This window comes from Scleropages formosus, chromosome 9 (assembly GCF_900964775.1).
Source record: "Scleropages formosus chromosome 9, fSclFor1.1, whole genome shotgun sequence".
NCBI classification, from domain to species: domain Eukaryota; kingdom Metazoa; phylum Chordata; class Actinopteri; order Osteoglossiformes; family Osteoglossidae; genus Scleropages; species Scleropages formosus.
In genome coordinates, this window is record NC_041814.1 from 2,103,959 (window position 1) to 2,113,661 (window position 9,703).

Sequence of the window (9,703 nt, forward strand, 5' to 3'; positions counted from 1 at the left end):
CATAGTGCTTAACATAGTGATTTAATTTTTTTCCTGCATGTCAGATTCTTACCTCCTTTGTGCAATATTCAGACATCAGTCAGCACAGGCACAGAGCTTTTAAAATGTGAAACTTGGGCAGAATGTGAAGGCAGCTAATCAGCAGTGACTCTTTTGAAATATTGAATTGGTTCTGAAAATGTAGTTCACCCTAATATATTATACACGTGTAATTAGGACCCTGAGGTTACTTTAGACACCTGTGGTCTGAATGGGGGGAGGAACTTTGAGATGAATTAATAACATTTCAGGAAAATTTAGTCAAGAGGTAAAACTGAAATAATGTTTCATTAACACGTTGTCATTTAATGTGTTGCTAACATGGGTTCCAACAACTAAAAGGAAATACTACCTATACAAATTAACTGGTGTATGTGCTCCCTGATCTGTGTAAAGGATGATCCAAAACGATTCTTGTACGATTTGTGTAATATAACACTCCTTCATCAAGCTGCTCTGCTTCCAGTATTATTTGGTAAGGTAAAAAAAATGCTTTATATAATAATATATTAAAATGTGTATATACGTGTTTGATAATGTGTACATTTGCTTGTATATAGTTAACTATAATTTGTTGTACAGCTGTGTGCTGCACCTAGTTTTTTTTGTCTTATTTGTAAGAACAAAGTGAACTAAAGTGTAGCCATTTAATCTATTGTTTTCCATATTAAAAGTGATTCTGAGATATTCTGTAATTTATTTTACTCCACAGTCATGTTCCTTCCTTCAAAACAACACTTATTAGTAAGGTTGTAATTGGAGTAACGTTCTTGCAAAAATCCAAATCCAATTAAAATTTCATGCCTCCTGGAAAAAAAAGCGACTCGAGCAATTACCGCGCTACACCTTTAGCGGAGTCGCTAGTCCGCAGCTCCGGATTTTTGTGTGCGACATGTAAAGGAAGTGTTTGCTCTGAGATGATCCCTTTTCAGGGTGTAACTGAGAAGCTCTCGACTTCCTTCGCACCGGGATGTGCTGTGCTTTGTATTAATTGCTGCTGTCCTGCCGACTGAAGCCGGAGCGGAGCTGATGCAATATGAGGCAATATTCCGGGCCTCGGTAGCTGCACAGCAACCGTGTGCATTAGTATGCAATGAAGACATAGGTGGGTAACATGGTACGCGCTGAAATATCCTAACCACAGGCACGAATAATAATTCAGTATCTTATAGTGAGGTGACATAGAAGAACGCCTCGAAAGATGGGATGAAAAAAAAAGTCATCTCATCTGAGACAGATATTGCAATCTTTAGGGATATTGGAATATTTCAGGATCGAAACTTGTTCTTTTATTTTTTTAAATTTTTGCTGCGGTCTGTGTACCTGCATGTTGTTGAGGTTCTTCCTTACGCTTCAGACAAAATAGTGTATTTTCCCCTTTGAGCTGTTCATACAGAAATTATACTCAAGGTGAAAGCGTGAATTTAGAAATTCTGCTCTTCGGTGTCATCACGGTATTTTGACATTTGTCGTTATCTTTGATTACCTAATTTATTCAAAGGTTGTTCTTTTGCGTAGATTTTTCTTTGTTGTTGACAGAATGCGAGATAGAATCTAAATTGATTAAATGTTTTTAGACTAATGGAAAGCCTAAAGATTAAAACTAATTGAAAAATGGAAAAGGGGACATTTACATTAAATTATTAGTTTAAGGGTCATGATAAATGGCAAAACTTTTCCATGAAATGCAATGGCTGCCTTCACTCTTCAGAGGTTTACTGGGCGTAAACGTAGTTTACTAGTATCAGTAGCATAGTAGTAGATAAGCTGAGTTTTGAAATAAGTCCTATTTCTTAAAAATTAAGCCATGTCAAGGGCAGTATTTTCTGTAACGAAACAAACTGCACAAATTTATGAGCAATAGCAGCTCTACTGATTTGAACAGCATCACATACATCAATAGTTGTCTATATTTTGCAGAAATCAGTTCAAGCTTGTCCTAGTTGCGTCCAAAGGCCTAGTTGTTTTCACAGTTAATGGACAAGGCCAAACCAAATAATCAGTTCACGTAACAATAATTATTAATAATCCTAATTATTAAATTCTTTTATTATTATTAAGCTAAATGTAAGATGATAACATTTTTCAGTACTGATGAATGGTTTCCTAGATGTGAGCTGTCCTGCAGGTTTTATTTCTATCGATCCCTTAGAGGGACATAATTGTCTGTTAGCATTGATTTATACTTGTGTGTCCAACTCTTACTGTATGTTTGGAGCGAGCACTTTTCAGGGGCACCTCTCCTTTCCCAGAAGCGGCCGCTCAGTCAGTCGCCGCGTCCCCTGTTCAATCGGAGCTATTTAAAGCAGGTGCCTGGCACAGAACTCGCTGCTATCATCGTTCGGTCATCGATCCGGTGACTGCTTGTCCAGCGCAGGGCTGCGGTGGTCCAGAGTCTGTCCCGGAAACACAGGGCACGGTAACAGGGTACTGATATTAGCATTACCAAAAAGCGCAAGCCTGCTGCGGTTTTCAGCCAGAGCGATGTGACGTGCGAACGGTCCGTCATCCACAAGCAACCAGCATCCTGTGGCTGGAATCACCTTGTCGCCGGATGCAATCCTCAGATGATCACGCAGCTTATGCCAGATGCTGTCGAGGTGAACAGCAGCTGGGCTACTGAGCGATGCGCGTACATTGCAGGCTGCTGGTGTCGCCGGTGTGACGGTGGATAGTGTTTTCACGACACACGTCGGGTCCCTCGACACAGATGACACAGCATCCCCGCGGCGTGTGCTTCACACCTCGCCGAGTCCATAACTTAAGTAACTTCGGGCTGCTCTGAGTGCAGAAAAGGAGCAGCCTCAGCCCTCAGTGTGTTAATTCGGGGTAAAGTCAGCAACTAGTTAAATTCTTTTATTTATGAACCTTTTTATTAACCTTTTGAACTCCGGACATTTTGCCATCCGTCATGAAATTGAGCAAAACCGAATGTATAAAACAAACAAAGTTTGGACTCAAACGTATAGGGGAAGCAAATACACACACACACACACACACGCATCGTCCGAAACCGCTTGTCCCATGTGTTTTAATGCAATTTCTGGAACACAAAACATTTTACTGAACAGAACCATTTTTTTTTTTCTGCAAAACCTGTCACTGATATCTGGCGAAGCGCCGAGCCTCTCGGAGCACCCTTCCCCAAGGAACGTTTCAACATCCTCGCTTGTTGACCGACCCCCTTGGACCCCATTGGCCTTACCCCCCCATGGACATATAAACTCTACACCTGAACCATAGCTCACGCCACACGCGCAGTCAGCCCCGGAACGTAAGGGGTGCCCGCCGGGGCGTGTAGCTTCAAATGAGATTCGGCCTGTGCTTAACAATATTAAAAAAAAAAAAAAAAAAAAACAATAAATAAAGTCCCGACAGCACGGGACATCGGGAGATGTGCAATTTATAAACTTCTCTTTGCGGCTTCGGTGACTTGGCACCCCTTGGCTTTATTTATTTTTGCATTTAAGTATTTTGCAAAGTCAGCCTTTTTCTCCCGCCTACACGCCCTGCTTTTTTTTTTTTTTCTTCCCCCCCTTTTCCACACAGCGGAAGATGGCGACACGCGGCCTTGCTCGCTTCCTCGCCTTCCAGGTCACACGGCTGCGAGCCGTGTGGCCTGGAAGGCGAGGAAGCGAGCAAGGCCGCGTGTCGCCATTTCCCCCCTATTTATCATTATACGCTTAGCATATGGCCAAGGTCTTAAATTACGTGTTCTCAGGCAGGACTGCGCTTAGTCTTCGTTATTTTTTTACATCGCAGGAGGGAAGGACACGCGGGTCCCGCGCCGCCGCGGTAAAACCTGACACAAGCACTCTTGCGTCGGCGGCGGCGGCGGCCGACGCGCCGGTTAACGCGCTGATGGGAGAGCGGCTTCAATCTGGCCTTTTAACAGCTCGCCGTCTCTTTGCCCTTTCCCTGCTTTATGGCGTTTGTCAACTCTCCCGTTTATGTTGCTCCCGGCCTCAGCCTTTCGCTTTTATTCCACGCAGTAAAAACCCGCCCCCCCCCCCCCCCCGTTTCCTCCTCTTGTGGGAAAGCAGGGCAGAAAAAGCGACCCTTGGACCGGCGTTACTCGTCGTCGAGGAGCTGGTCTCATTCTCTACACGCTGTGTTTACAGTGTTTATTAATCAGCTTAGCTTATTTATTAAGCTGCCCGGATCAAATTCAAGAGCCCGGTTATGGCCTACAAAAGCATCAGTGGAACTGCTCCCAGATATATGCAAGACCTGATCATCGGCTACACCCCAACCGGACTGCTGCGCTCTTCCACATGTGCCCGCCTGGTGGTCCCACGCACGAAAAAATAAAGCACGAAGGTCCTTGGTTCCGGCTCCGTTGCGGTGGAGCGACCTCCCCCTCTCACTCAGAACTGCTGAATCCCTGTCCACATTTTAAAAGGGTCTTAAAACTCACCTCTTCCAGACTTACTTCACCCATGATCTCTTAAGTTCACGTAAGGTGTAAATGTTCATGCACCATAACTGTAAGATCATGCCTGAATAACCCTTTATGCAGCTACTTCTGTAATGTAACACACACACACACACACACATTGTCAGAACCGCTTGTCCCTTACGGGGTCACGGGGAACCGGAGCCTACCTGGCAACACAGGGCGTAAGGCCGGAGGGGGAGAGGACACACCCAGGACGGGACGCCAGTCCGTCGCAAGGCACCCCAAGCGGGACTTGAACCCCAGACCCACCGGAGAGCAGGACTGCGGTCCAACCCACTGTGCCACCGCGCCCCCCTGTAATGTAACATAAATGTTTAAATATATTTTAAAAAAATGACTAGGAAGGAATCCATCCATCCGTCCATCCATTCGTCCATCCGTCCATCCGTCCGTCCGCCCGTCCGTCCGTCCATCCGTCCGTCCACCCGTCCGTCCATCCGTCCATCCATTCGTCCATCCATCCATCCATCCATCCATCCATCCATCCAATATGAATAACCACTTGTCCAGTCAAGGCTCACCGTGGTACAGGGCCTATTCTGGAAGCACAGTGCATGAGCAGGGTACACCCTATACAAAGCACCATTCCGTCACAGGGAAATGACACACACCGTTTTTCGCGCATACCGTTCTTCACTCGCGTGTCTTTGGTCTGTGAGAGGAAACCAGAGCGCCCAGATAAGAGCCGGGCAAAAATGGGAAGGACACCGTGCCGTGCCGCTGCGGGCTAAAATAAGCTCAAGTGTCCATCACAAACGTGGCATGTGCTGACCTCTGACCCCAACCCCGGAGTTTACCGTGGCATAGTGAGCCTGCAGCTGAGCTCCCAGAGCTCCCAGTATGGGATCTACACATTTCCCCCAGTAGAATGCTATTCGTTTCAGGATATCTTCCCATGCCATGGAAGTGTAGCTCGTTGAGATGGCAAGACCCTGTAGAAGGTGCAGTCTTTTCACATTCACATTGGAATTGTCGATATTTGGTTAAAATTTTATGCAGCTACTCGTGTGACGAACACTGATTCATATGGTGGAAAGAAAGAAACCAACTGTAGTTAAGAATCACACGTCTGCGTCTGAGTGTCTCTTTCTGTTAATGTAACGAACACGCAATGTATTTTCTATGAGATGTTTGTCACTTTGGAGAAAAGCATCTGCTAAATAAATACATGTAAATGTAATCACAGGTTTCCGACCAAAAAATGATCATTAGTCGTGATCGGTAACGATCAGGCAGCTTACAAAAGCAAACGAAATCCATTGATTTAATGCCACTTTAATGGCAGGTAAATGTGACCGATACTGTAATGAAGTATTTGGAGGGTGAAGTATCGAAGCGGGGCTACTGTGGTACGATAGGATGTCTTCTAATCGCACTCACGCAGCCAACTCTCCCGGGTCTCGAAGCATCACGTAACATTTTCTCAGCGTACGTTGCATTTTGAGTCGGGCCGGGCTTTTTATCGTATCTAATGGCGGGCATGATGAGAATTTACTAGCAATGCATTTAATTCGTTATTCCAGTTGGGTCGCTGCCAGCGGACAAATATTTACTTGGGTCCCAGACAGCAAAAGGTTGACAAACACTGTTATAGTGCATTATAATTAGCCATTAAACAGGGAGAACAAAATGAAGCGCAGTAAAAATCAGATGCGGCGTGCGGCTCTGTACGGATGTTGGCTCTTCATTACTACTATGGTAACGGCGCTCTCAGGAACACAATAGCAGAAGTTGCACCGAAGAAGGGAGACCGTTAAAAAGACCCCCCCCCCAAACTTCGACGCTTTGTACAGCTCAAGGATCGTACCGCAGTGAAGTCACGTTTTTCGTGTTTAGGGATATTATGTTAATCTAAACAGACTTTATGTCTGTTAACTACAACCCATTTTAGCGTCTCAATCAGTAGTTTTGGAACTAAGAGCAATTTGATTGCAATAAAAGAGTTGTGCTTCTCTGGACTGAGGAATTCATATAATTGGAGTTAATGTAACGTGTCCTCTAGGGCGTTTATAAAATGGGATGTAAGTTTTTGACATTACCCTGGTATCAGAATTAATGATTGTAATACCGTGTTAATCTATACCAGGAAAAAAAACGACAGCAGTAACACTGTGAACTGTCCATCCATCCATCCATCCGTCCATCTGTCCATCCATCCATCGGTCCATCCATTCGTCCATCCATCCATCGGTCCATCCATCCATCCGTCCATCCGTCCATCCGTCCACCCGTCCATCCGTCCATTCGTCCATCCATCCATCAATCCTTCCATCCATCCGTCCATCCATTCGTCCATCCATTCGTCCATCCATCCATCCATCCTTCCATCCATCCATCCATCCATCCATCCATCCAATATGAATAACCACTTGTCCAGTCAAGGCTCACCGTGGTACAGGGCCTATTCTGGAAGCACAGTGCATGAGCAGGGTACACCCTATACAAAGCACCATTCCGTCACAGGGAAATGACACACACCGTTTTTCGCACACCGTTCTTCACTCGCGTGTCTTTGGTCTGTGAGAGGAAACCAGAGCGCCCAGATAAGAGCCGGGCAAAAACGGGAAGAACACCGTGCCGTGCCGCTGCGGGCTAAAATAAGCTCAAGTGTCCATCACAAACGTGGCATGTGCTGACCTCTGACCCCAACCCCGGAGTTTACCGTGGCATAGTGAGCCTGCAGCTGAGCTCCCAGAGCTCCCAGTATGGGATCTACACATTTCCCCCAGTAGAATGCTATTCGTTTCAGGATATCTTCCCATGCCATGGAAGTGTAGCTCGTTGAGATGGCAAGACCCTGTAAAAGGTGCAGTCTTTTCAAATTAATGTCAGTTTTTCGTCCTACCACCTTATATTTACCTTACTTTTGATGCGGAAAAATCCTTTAAGTGATTAACGCTACGTACTTATTAATAAACATTTAAGTCTGTGCCGTGTGAATTAAGAACATACTGGATAATTTAACTCCTTTATAGCGGTCCGTTCAAATTCCTGATTTATAGTGTGAAAGGGCGATTAGCGCTGTGTTTTTCGGGACATTATCGTAGCGTCACAAACTCATGCCGTGACATCCCTATTTGTAAAGCGACGTTAAATCCTCTACTTATCGTCACTCCTGCTAGCAACACACCACTGTTTCGAATCTAGTAAATAAGCAACTTTACTATAAATAAATCACAATGAAAGGGCATTGTACATTTCGTGCTTTCCTATGGCCTGTGTTACTTGTGTTGATGGAATTTATTTCTTTATCGAGACTCTTTGCATCTGACTGAACCGGAACTGTAAAATGCAATATTAAGCTGAGCAAACCAGACAAGAAGACTGCAGCTACATGAGCTAAATCCTGAAATGCTGCAACAAAAAGGGGTTTTTTGGGCTTTTAAAATCAGTAAAAAAGCAGTAATAAGGAATAAGGTATAATAATAATAATAATAATAATAATAATAATAATAAGAAGAAGAAGAAGAAGAAGAAGAAGAAGAAGAAAAGTAAAGGATCTATTGATATGAAAAATAAAGTGACATCCAGTTTCAACTGTGCAATAAATAAAACATAGAGTGGATGGATGACTGTGTTACAGATGTGAAACATTATTTTCTGCTTCATGTTGTCTAATTATTAAATATGGGCAAAACAGTATTTTCGTAACATAGAAAGGAATATGATGAGTAAGAGTATTTCCATCCTAATCTTTAGAAATATGACTGTATTTCACTATTAATTATGTTTTTTACTATCTACTGTAATGCCAGATGAATCTGATACTAATCTATTAATGTTATTAATCTTCCGTTTTATAGTACGCGTCTTTCACTTTTTTCCACAATATTTTTTATTTTCTGAGTAGTATATCTCGCCAGATTTAAAATGTTACGGAATATATTGCAGGCCCTCTTTTCGGACCTGCTGTCCCTTCCCTCGCACGTACACGCGAACGGTTTTGTGCACGCGCGCGTCGTGCTCGTAATCGTAGGCCTGGGATGAAAATAAAAAAGAAAGAAGTAAAGAAAAAGTGTAACTGTGTTGGCAGCAGATGTTGCACTCCTTTGAGTTTAGTTGAAGGATGCTGGGCTCCAGGTGGTGGCAACTGTAAGGTTGCCATCAGTCAGTCTCGATCTGGGGTGAGGCCCTGGGGGGTGGGAGTGGGGGCTGGGGGGGGGGGGGGGGTGGATCGTGCCCACAGCACTCAGTCACGACCACAGAAATGAATCTCAGTGCTGCTCTCCTGAGACGCCGAGGTGCTGGTGGTCCAGTCGCTGGTACGATTCCAAGAGGGACGATGGATGACAGCGAATCACCGAGCGCTGGCTGAACATTGTCAGGAACGCAGGAGACAAGTGGTGTGTGTGTGTGTGTGTGTGTGTGTGTGTGTGTGTGTGTGTGTGTGTGTGTGTGTGTGTGTGTGGAAATGTAGAATGTAGCCTGGACATCCCGCAAGTGCCATGCATTTTCAACAGCTCCATCATTTGCAAAGAGAGGGAAGTGTTAGGCTGCCATGAAGTATTGTTCGGGAAAAAGGCCCAGTGCCTGGTTGGGTGTGCATTTGGGCAATGGGACAAATGTGTCCTGCACACATTTATATTTTTTCATAACAAAATAACAAATGTATCGTTAAGTGTAAAGTGATGAAGACAGGGGTGCTCGGGTGTCAAAATGCAAACGAGGCGAGAGACGACGAGGGTCTGAATGGAGGGTTGAACTGAATGGACTGCCTGATTCTGCTGGGTCATTGTTTCAAATTTCTTTGTATCGTGTATCGACAAAAAAAAAAAAAAATAGCCCAAATGAGCAAATTTCGGGATGGAATGTCAGATGCTGCTGGCAAAAATATTTGAGTGTGACATATAAGATGAGAAAACTGCCATATCATAAGAACTATGAAAATTTCATCAGTTTTTGCCTTTAATGCCTTTCTTTGAAGTTACATGCCGGAATATTTGTTAGGATTTTTATTTTGCTGCAGTATGAGATTTGTGTAACTTTTGCCTGCTGAAAAAACCCAAGAAAACAATGTATGTGCAGTAACTTGTGTTTACCGTGACGCTCCAGGCTCGCAATGCAAGAGACATGCAGCCACAGGGCCTTTAATTCCCTGGCTCGAAATCGTACCTTGGAACTCAAGTAATGTTCTCTGGGTTTCTAAGCCTGGTATTTTGTAATTTTTATCTCTAGGAATACTACGTTTCTTTACCATGTTAGGGT